Raw genomic sequence first — 10,883 nt, forward strand, 5'->3', positions numbered from 1 at the left:
ACACTTGAAGTGACCTCTTACAAAGTAAGTAAATCATTACTTAAATCGGAAGGCTATGTAGAATGCCTACAAATATACAATAGTGTTTACAACAGACACAATGTCTTAAATTTTGATATTCCTATTGAATTTGCAAAACGCATGTCAAGGAGCTGTAACAAAAAGCATGACATCTGTGTCGTTCAACTGCAATGTTAACCCTTTAACAGGGCTATATGTGAGCATTTCATCATGCGAACACAAGGAGACAGGAGGAGGCAATGTGTTAAACCAGTGATTTTCTAGCCAGGCTGTATTTGGTGTGAAATCATCCAAATTTATTTATTAGTACTGTAATTTACTTGCAAATGTAATATAAATTTACAAGTAATTTGTCCAGAAAAGATATCAGTACATATATACACTATTGTATTTTACAATTTTTGGAAGGAATTATATGAATCGGATTAATTTAATCATCTTTACATTTACCATTAAGCAGCATGGTGAAACGAAATAATTTGACTAAGCATTAATATAAAACACATCAACAGTTAACTGTTGAGATTAAGTTAATAGTTGCCTTATCTGTAGAACCCCCGAAAAAAAAACCCTAAGTTAAACTGCAACTCTGATGAATGTAAACCCCCTCGGTTCTTAATCCAGGTAAACATGACATCAGTGTGGACCAACTGCTGTTTAAACAAGACTATACGTAAGCATTTCCTGAGGCTACCGCAAGGAGACAAATGCCAGGTGACTTACATCTGGATCGATGGAACTGGGGAGGCATTTCGTATCAAAACCCGAACCATGGACACCGAACCAAAAAGTATCCACGGTAAATGCAGTATGTTGTATTAATGATTGGCAACATTTCAACAACCTTTTCTCTATTGTTATCAGATGGGACGAAGCAAACGTGTAGAGCTCACCTGCATAAATGGCAACACTTTCCTTTCCCTGAGTACTTGTAAATCTACCCAGATCACAAAAACGATTTTAAAAAAATGTCTAAGGAGCGAACCCTTAGACGTTATTTGCTTTGCTTAGCCAAAACCACCCAAAGAGGCAAGATGGATATACATAATTTTTTCAAACCTAAGCTTTCAAAAGCGACAACGACTACTGAACGAGAACCAAGGGTTGAAAATGTGGACCATGAAACACCAGAGAGCACCACCAAAATCGTGAGCGGAGTTTCAATTTGCCCCACTAAAGAAACTAATTGTACAAAACCAACGTCAAAAATTGTATCCCTTGGCCGCGGGAGCGCACACACACACATTAGTTTTGAGTTATGTCAACTTAAATAATTAATTGAAGCCAGAAAAGAACCACAGTTATATATTTTGGAAATCAACATTTTATTAAACTGGAGAAACTCCATACAGGACTTTAATTACAGTAATAACAGTTATAGGTCAGCCTATGAGTAAAACAGTAAAAATTGCCTTTTTTTACGTTCAGTACATACGTATGTTACGTTATACGACAGATTTTTTTTTTTTTTTTTTTTTAATGCATGGACCATGTTTTAAAACCTCATAGTTAACTACATCACCAAAACACGGAAATCAAACAAATCAGTACAGCGCAGTGGCTCTGCCCAGGGGATACAATTTTTGACAGGGGTAACTACATTGGCACAACAATGGCGGATATACCATATTCAATGGATGACGATCTTGGTGAGAACTACAGCTGCCCTAAGCAGCCTGATTTAGAATTTCCCTCAAGAATGACGGGAAACAAGAAACGCTCATTTTCAACTTATTATTATAAATATTCTTCTAAGTTAATTTTATTGCTGACACTGCTTTTCGGGGTCATCAACATGGGTCATCCAACATTCTTGGAACCCATGTTGATTTTTCTCACAAGAAAATCCGCCGTCTGCCGTCCTGCGGAAAACAAAGAAACTACAACTGTCATAAATCGTCATACTTCGAGCATGTCTTCGGATGTAGAAACAAATGGCGAGTCAAATTTGACGTTGGATGTCGAAAGATCGTGTGTCAAAAGATCGTGTGTCAAATGTCGACGTACCACTGTATTTGTAAGGACTCTGGCTGCAGCATTCTGTACTAACTGCAGCTTCCTGACTGATTCTTTATAAAGACCTGTAAAGATACTGTTGCAACAGTTCAATCTACTGAAAATGAATGCATGCATAAGTTTTTCCATATCTTGTTTAAACATAAGCCCCTTAATTTTGGCTATATTTTTAGGCGGTAATTGAATAATTTTGTGACGAATTTTAGATGGCTGTCAAATTTTAGGTCTGAGTCAATAATCATGCCAAGATTTCTGACTTGACTTGTAGCTGTAAGTGACATTGTGCCATAAAGCCGCAGCCTTTATCTTTGTCAACCCTATGGTAATCTGATTACTCTTAGATATTCCTGAATGGACTACGCCTGCGTCAGGCAACCACTTCAAAGACTCCGAATATATGTGCCTCATGCCTGTTTATATGTTCAGAGATCCATTCAGTCTTGACCCCAACAAATTGGTTCTCTGCGAAGTTTTGAAAAGCAACCGCCTTCCTGCAGGTACCTTCTCCTTTCTTTTCTTGACATACACAATTGTCCAAATTGAGAGAGAAATCCACAGTTGTGAAATTTTCTGTTAAGAAACAAACCATCGAATGAGCTGCAAGAAAGTCTTCGACCAGGTTGAAGAAAACAGCATGCGTTTTGTTATAGAGCAAGAATACAAACTTATCGGAAAAGATGGGCATCCTTTGGGTTGGCCTCAAAATGAAGTCCCTGCATTGCCAGGTCTGTATGTGTACAAAATTGTATTGCATCTTATGACTTGATCAGAGTTGTCAACTCTTTGGAAATGCACAAGGCATTACTATTGGGGCATTGAGTACTAATTTAGTGTAGCTTGATTTGACATGAATGTTCCATATAGGTAAATATTCCCAGAAAAAAAAAGATGCTAAATTAAGATCATTAACATAGGAGAAAATTTGGGCCTTGAATTGGAAATTCAATAGGATTGAAATTGTTTTCTTTAAATCCTTTTTCCTTTGTGCAGTAAAAAGTATTGATTATCATTATTCAACCTCAATTCAAAATCTTATTCAATGATTACAGAGCAAAAACACAAGCTCATTTGGGGGCGATCTTATATATTTATTTATTTTAAGGTCCTTACTATTGTGGAGTGGGCGCAGACAAAGCTTTTGGACGGGACATTATGGAGTGTCACTATATAGCATGTCTCTTTGCTGGGATCAAAATATTTGAAAAAAATGCTGATGTTATGCCATCTCAGGCAAGTATGAAAAATATTACAGAATTTACATTAAATTTCCGATCCCGTAATTTTCAGATTATAAACCGCTACTTTTTCCCCCTAATTTTGAATCCTGCGGATTACACTGGACTATACAGTCCAGTGCGGGTTATTTGTTAATTTATTTGGGTTAATAGGTAACACTTTATTGACAGCGGTGTCATAATACCGTCCCAATAATGACATGACACTGTCGTCGGCATTAATGAATGCTTATGACAGATGTCATTATGTGTCATCTGGCAAATTTTGTCACCGACTCCGTTTATGTCCAGCTTGAATCTTTTACATCCATTCAAATGTGAGATGACGGATGACACCAAATGATATCTTTTTTTTTTTTCTTTTTCTTTTTAAACCTGTCCTGTTCAGCTGCTTGACATGGAGAATGGAGATCTGAGTGTCCGATTGATCTGAACAGTTTTAATGTATCACATCGAAGTATGACATACATCCATTGTGATCATCCAACGTACCTTGTTCATTTGGAGAAAGCAGAGAACAGGAAGGGGTTATGGGGGAACAGAAGAAAAGAGGGAGAGAGAGACAGAAGAAGCACAAACAACAACAAGAAATACATTAAACGCCTACTCTAACCAACTATGAATATGATGGTGCAATCGTTAGCTAGTTGTACTGTATTTCTGGTTGACACCTGATAACCAAGGAAAGAGGGGGCGTCTGAGAGATAAGTGTTTGGGAGGGGTGAAGTGTACATAAATAGGCCGTGTGGTCTAGAACCCAGTATGTGTGTGAATCCTTTGTGAGTGTGAGAATGTTGGCATCCTATTCTATGCTGTCTCATCGCTAATCCTGACACCGAGGATTTTCTACCTGATTATGTCTAATTTAACCTAGACATGCGTGAGTCCCATTTAACATGTGATAGTCCCGCAAATGAGTGGAGATACTGTGTGGGTGCCACCCCAGGGCCATGGCCCTTCCCCAGCCAATCCGGGGGCGGGGGAGGAAGCCAGCGCAGCCCATCCCATCTCCCGCAGCCCAGCAAAGGGGCCATTGTCACACCCCAGGGATCCAGGACCGGCCTTCAGGGATGGGATAAGGGAAGCACCACCACGGACCACGCCCACCTGGCCCAAGAGCCACAGCCGCAGCCCCCAACCGACACGGCCAATCGCGGGACCCCCAACGGCCCAACAAGCACAGGGCACGGCAGGACCCCCCGCCAGAGCAGGCAATACCCAGCCAACTCACCGGCATCCAGCCAGCGACCTACGACGAAGTGCAAGGCGGATACCCAGGCAGAGAAGAGAGAGGAAGGCGGAAGCAGGAGAACGCTGAGAAGCCGCCGCGGGGTGGCGCGAGATCGGAGTGTTATGTCATAATTATGACGGTCTTCTGATGCTGCTGGCAAATAAAGTGTTACTGGTAATATCTTTTGGTGTAAATATCATATAATACAGTGAGGACAGCTGAAGCTTATAGTCTGGTGCATGTGGTTTATCTATGAACAAATTTTTCAAGTCAAATTTGGTGCGTAGCGGTTTATAGTCAGATGAGCTTTATAGTCCAAAAATTACCGTAGTCATTTTATTTGTTTCATTGTCTTGACTTCAAACCTCAGTGGAAGTTCAAGGTAGGCCCTTGTGAAGGTGTTGAGGTGGGAGATCAACTATGGGCTGCACGTTTCTTGTTACAACGTGTATGTGAAGATTTTGGGGTTGTTGCCATATTGGATCCAAAACCAATGAAGGAAAACTGGAATAGCGCTGGTACCAATACTAGCATCAGCAGCAAGAACGTGGGGGAAGAAGAAGGCCTGCAGTAAGTAAACAATTCTTCCAAAAATATGCAATTGCGGCAGTTTTCACTGTATGCAGTGAATTGGTAAAGTCTTGAACGAAAGTACAATTTTCAATTTTAAAAAAAATTAATTAAAAAAACAAACAAACACATACATTTGTATACTTTGTGATGACAGATACACTGAGCAGGCCATTGGGAAGCTAAGCAAAAGACACATGGATCCTATCAAAGTGTACAATCAACTTGGCGGTCGGAGCAGTCTACGAGATGTCTCGGAGCACATCTTGAGACCTCCAACCTGAATGAATTCTCTACTGGATTTTCAAACAGAGAGATCAGCATCTTGATTCCTCTTCAGATGCGTCGAGACAGAAATGTCTATGTTGGGAACCATCATCCTGCGGCAAACGTTGACCCATACTTTGTGACGAAGGCCATCACAATACATTGCCTACTTGATGGTGATAATGATGAAATGAAGCGCGATTAGATGCCAATGCTCATTTTGCTTGCTCATTGTATTATTATAACAGATAATAACATTAATAAAAACATAGGTTGTGTTAACCTGCCTGTTCTAACATTAGTGTTGCACCATTTTATAACATTTTATGGCTCAACGGATACCATCTTTTATTTATTTATTGTTATTTATTTATTTTTTAAATACAGGTAATCCCCAGGTTATGACGTACTCAATTTACGTGATTTCGATTTTACGACGACGGAGTGTCGTCCGCCATTTTGTACCTCACAGTATATTATTTTTTACTTTATTAAAATGAATTGTTCTGTCCTCACTAAACATGAAGCTGTTCAGCTTGACAGTCAGCAAAAAAAAGCAATTGTGCTTTTTGAAGCTTTTTACTTCCTTGACGTTTGACAATTTATAAAGCTATAACACACATATGCACCCTTCTGTTCAAAACGACACGCATTTTAACGATTAAGCACTCCACACAAAACGATTTGTGTTCTAACGTCCATCTAATCAGACTTAAGCCAGAAAAGAATCAATGGGCAAGTGTTGAGTTTTAATTTTTAGATTACTTTTTAGTTTAAGTTGCATTTCTCAATGTCTTATTTATTTATTTATTTTATTATTATTTATTTATTGCCATTTAACAATATTTCTTTACTTGATTCAAGACAAATAACTTTTTTTTAGCCCACAATGCTGATTCCATATGCTTAGAGCCAAAATGAATGAGTTGTGTCAATGTCACAATATTTATCGCCCTGACTGTTGAAGGAAAGGACTAGAGGGAATACAATTTGACATATGCAGGTATTTTCAAATTGCATCAACACAATCACTAACAAATACGGTCCCATTCTTTAAAATGTTTATAAATAATATTCCCACTAGGTGGTGGTATTGACTTTGTTCACGTTTAACATAATGCCTGAATCTGTTCAATATTTCAGTAGTTGTGATCGGATATTTCAATTCGTGTTGTATTTTAGTCCAGGGGTCTCCAAACAGGTCCTCGAGAACCGCTGTGGGCAGGGCCGGAGTGGGACTCATTTTCGGCCCTGGAATTTCATGCCTCAGACCGGCCCACTCATTTAAAATAATGTCATTATGCATACACGTGTTAAGTTCAGTGTTCTCTAAAGCCATGTACTGTAATTCTGTGTATTCCAATTCAGTGCAGGTAATGGTTGTTTAACAAGGTGGCTTTATTTTAACAAGTGCAACACAACATATTTTGAACAAATTTAAAAATTTATTTTTAAAAAACTATATTAAATGATACATTTGAAAAATAAATTAGGGCTGTCAAACGATTAAAATTTTTAATCGAGTTAATTACAGCTTAAAAATTAATCGTAACTAATCGCAATTCAAACCATCTATACAATATACCATATTTTTCTGTGAATTATTGTTGGAATGGAAAGATAAGACACAAGATGGATATATACATTCAACATACGGTAGATGGCATTAACATTATTAACATTCTGTTAAAGCGATCCATGGATAGAAAGACTTGTAGTCCTTAAAAGATAAATGTTAGTACAAGTTATAGAAATTTTATATTGAAACCCCTCTTAATGTTTTCGTTTCAATAAAATTTGTAAAATTTTCAATCAAAAAATAAACTAGTAGCCCGCCATTGTTGATGTCAATAATTACTTACACAATGCTCATGGGTGCTGAAGCCTATAAAATCAGTCGCACCCAAGCGCCAGCAGAGGGTGGCAAAACTCCATATAACACAATTAACAAGTGGGCATGTCATTGTACTGTCATTTAAATCTGTCTGAGCAGGGCATGTGCGTTAATTGCGTCAAATATTTTAACGTGATTAATTAAACAAATTAATTACCGCCCGTTAACGCGATAATTTTGACAGCCCTAAAATAAATTAATAAATAAGACCTTTTCTGCAACATCAAATATTAACAAAATGAGTGCTTACAGATAAAACAAACATAGCAACATAACAATATGAAAAATAAAGAATACGTATTGCACATTGTAACAACTTCTAATGATACTATTATCCATTTTCCATTTCCACTTTGAAAACGCCACGTAATTGATTATATTAATTCTAATTTTCACACGCTGAACGACATGGCAATCCTGCCTTCCAGCTCTCCACCTGTGGTGTGTTCATTATGGCTAATGCTTTCTGCTACATATCCCTTGTGAGGTGCTACAAGAAGCCAAAGTTTCCACAATTACATATTGTCGTATCACACGGTGCAAGTTGCATTTTATTCGCCATCTGGCCTTACCACTTTCGTTGTAATCCTCTGTAGTTTGAGGCAGCAGGGTCGTTGCATGAAAAAAAATTAGCTATTTTCGCGCATTTTGCCGATTCTTTTACGAGTGCTTTTCTCTGTTTAATTCTTATTTTTCAGCGCCACCCTTGCTCTTTTTATCCATCCGAGCACCGAGATAGCAGCTAATTTGGCTCAATACAGACTACAATTAGGGGACGGAGCTGCATGCTGTATTTTTCGTCTGCACACGTGAGGTTGAGTCTGGAAAAAAAACAAAAACTGTATATATATATATATATATTTTTTTACAAAAAAAATTTTTTTGACGGCCCACAGGGACAGCGGTAACAGAATGTAAGTTATACTCAGTGACACTGTCATAAATAAATACCAAACAAAAAATTATAACAGTGTAATTTTAAAAAAAAAAATTTTATAAAACCCGGACCGACCCATCTGCCCGGCCGGCCCTTCTGGAATCGTCCAGAAGCTCCCGATTAGTCACTCCGGGCCTGGCTGTGGGTCCTGGTTTTTGTTCATACCGATCAAGCACAGACCTTTTAACCAATGTGGTTTGTACTAAAACAAGCAGCACCTGACTGCAATCAACTGATTACACTTATAAAACAACAGATTGGTGAAAAGTGTATGGTCTTGTTTTGGTGGAGTGAAATCCTGCACCTACTGTGGCCCTATGTGGAATAGTTTGGAGACCACTGGTTTGGTCAATCAGAACTTTGGTGTCGTTTGTTTGCCCTGTTGTCTGTAGTTTGACCAAGGTTCTCTATCTAGTTATTGAATGTCATGGTATCAAATTTAAAACTTTCATGTAGATGATTAACTTAAAATAGATACATAAATCAAAATATATTTTTGCAAAGCAAATGTAATCATTTGAACTATAATTGTATTATGTATCTTGTTCTTATAAAAGTCTTTCCATAAATGTAGATGTTGAGGGAATTCCACATGACACAATTATTAAGATATTGACAGTTTTATATGATTTGGTGCAATTCCGATTTTTCCATACTTTCTTCACCACCTCACTCGGCTTTCCACGACTTGACTTAGTCCGTGATAGAGACCCAGGATATTATCTCTTAGAAGGTTGAAATGTACTGCATTCACCTCTCCCTCATGCTATGAGCACGTGACAGGAGGTGTTTAACTGTTACTTACTGAGATATGAGCTGACCACGTTTGGGTGTGATGTTTTATTAATGGCTTATTAATGAAGCTGCAGATATATAGTACGATCAAACAAAAGAAACAGTGTGAATAAAGGCTGGATATCCGATTTCCACGGATACATGAAGTAAGTTGGCAACCATTGTTTCCATGGCTGACAACGTCAATACCCTAATACACAGGTGTCAAACTCAAGGCCCAGGGACCAGATATGATCCACCACATGATTTTGTGAGGCCCGCAAAACCAAACCATATGCATCGACTTCATGTTTCTTGCTAAAATGCCAAAGATTGTCGTCACATCAAGCCAAATTTATTTACCATATCCTTGATGAAAGTCCCAAAGGGCCTCACAGACCCACATTTGATATTGAAATGTCAAAATACTACTACAAAATGAATGAATGAACTACTACTACTACTACTACTATTACTAATAGTAATAATAACAAATATTAAAAATACAAAGCTAAATTGTCCCTTAAAAACCTTAATCTATTCTAAGCAAGTTAAAAACTAGTCACGTTTTAAAATAAATTGAATGATTATATTTTATCAAAAGGTTATTACTGGCTTCTAGGCCTGAACGATATTGGGAAAAAATTAACATTGCGATATACTGTATATTGCCAAGGCTCTACAATTACTTTTTGCATTAGTTGCACCTAACATTTTTCTTAAGATGCACAAGCACAAAATGTAGGCGCAGCCACATTTTTCAATGCATCACCTTTGACGCCATACTTCTAATCACTCTCCATACATGGTAATGGCTATTTTCTATTTTTGCCGGACACGCATCCGACAAAATGGGCGGAGCTGGGCCTGGACATAACAGCCCAGTTGCTTATTCACGGTTTAAACACCAGCGAACATGGACGAAAAACATTTCATCATGGAGGTGGAAAGTCACAAAGTGATATACGATGCAGCAGATGGTTATTATAAGGACAGCATTAAAAGCGAAGCTGCAAGGTGTCCTATTATGTGTGTTTTTCTGACAGTGATATCAAACACACGACGTGCTGACAACTTTGAGCGGAAAAAAAAAAGCAGCGTATCTGGAAGTGGTTCCACTGCAGAAATTCTCGTGCCCGGCGCACACACAATGTCGGTTTGTATACAGAGTCGAGGGGGAAAAGTACTAAAGAGAATAAAGAGACACCCACAAGTTTCGACCTGGTGGGCTATTCAAGACGTTTCTCTTTCTTTCCTGCATTTTACTTGACTTTTCATAGGAAACCCAACAGTTTGCGCTGGGCACAGGAATCTGCAGTGTTGAGACACCAATTCCAAGTACGCTGTTTTTTAGTTCGTGTAGTATATAATTTGCTATCCATTTTATAAATATTACAGATTATTTAACAGTTGTTTATAACAGCTCCATGACATGTTATGTGCCATAAATTTTAAATACGCACAAAGATATAAACCCACCGACACAACCATGGGCATAATAGGGCCCCGACCCCCTACCCCCCACACACGGAGCCCTGATCTCAACATGATGCAGTCAATCTGGAATTAAGAGACAGACATAACTAAATTATCAATATGCAAAGAAAAAATGTGCTCTCTCTCTGCTTCTCTGATGAGTATAGACTCCGTGAGTTTTTCATTGTTTTAAATGGCACATTATAGTGCGCGATCATGCGAGCGCTCACGAGGGAACGGAGTTGGCGGACCGCAGCCGTGCGCAGCCGGTATGACTTGCCTGTTTTTGACGTACTGCGTGGCACGCAGTCGACACTGAACTGGACCGGAACCGCAACGATCATGCATCTGGTGTACTTGGGCCCTAACTCCAGGCAGAAGGCGGGGTACACCCTTAACAGGTTGACAGCCAGTTGCAGGGCACATATAGACACACAACCATTCACGCAAATACTCACACTT

At 38.6% G+C, this 10,883-nt stretch overlaps 1 pseudogene; it reads left to right on the forward strand.

Annotated features, from left to right (window-relative positions):
* Positions 1-5,545, forward strand: LOC130905196 (glutamine synthetase-like; annotated as a pseudogene).
* Positions 5,546-10,883: the final 5,338 nt, after the last annotated feature.

This window comes from Corythoichthys intestinalis, chromosome 17 (genome assembly GCF_030265065.1).
Source record: "Corythoichthys intestinalis isolate RoL2023-P3 chromosome 17, ASM3026506v1, whole genome shotgun sequence".
NCBI classification, from domain to species: domain Eukaryota; kingdom Metazoa; phylum Chordata; class Actinopteri; order Syngnathiformes; family Syngnathidae; genus Corythoichthys; species Corythoichthys intestinalis.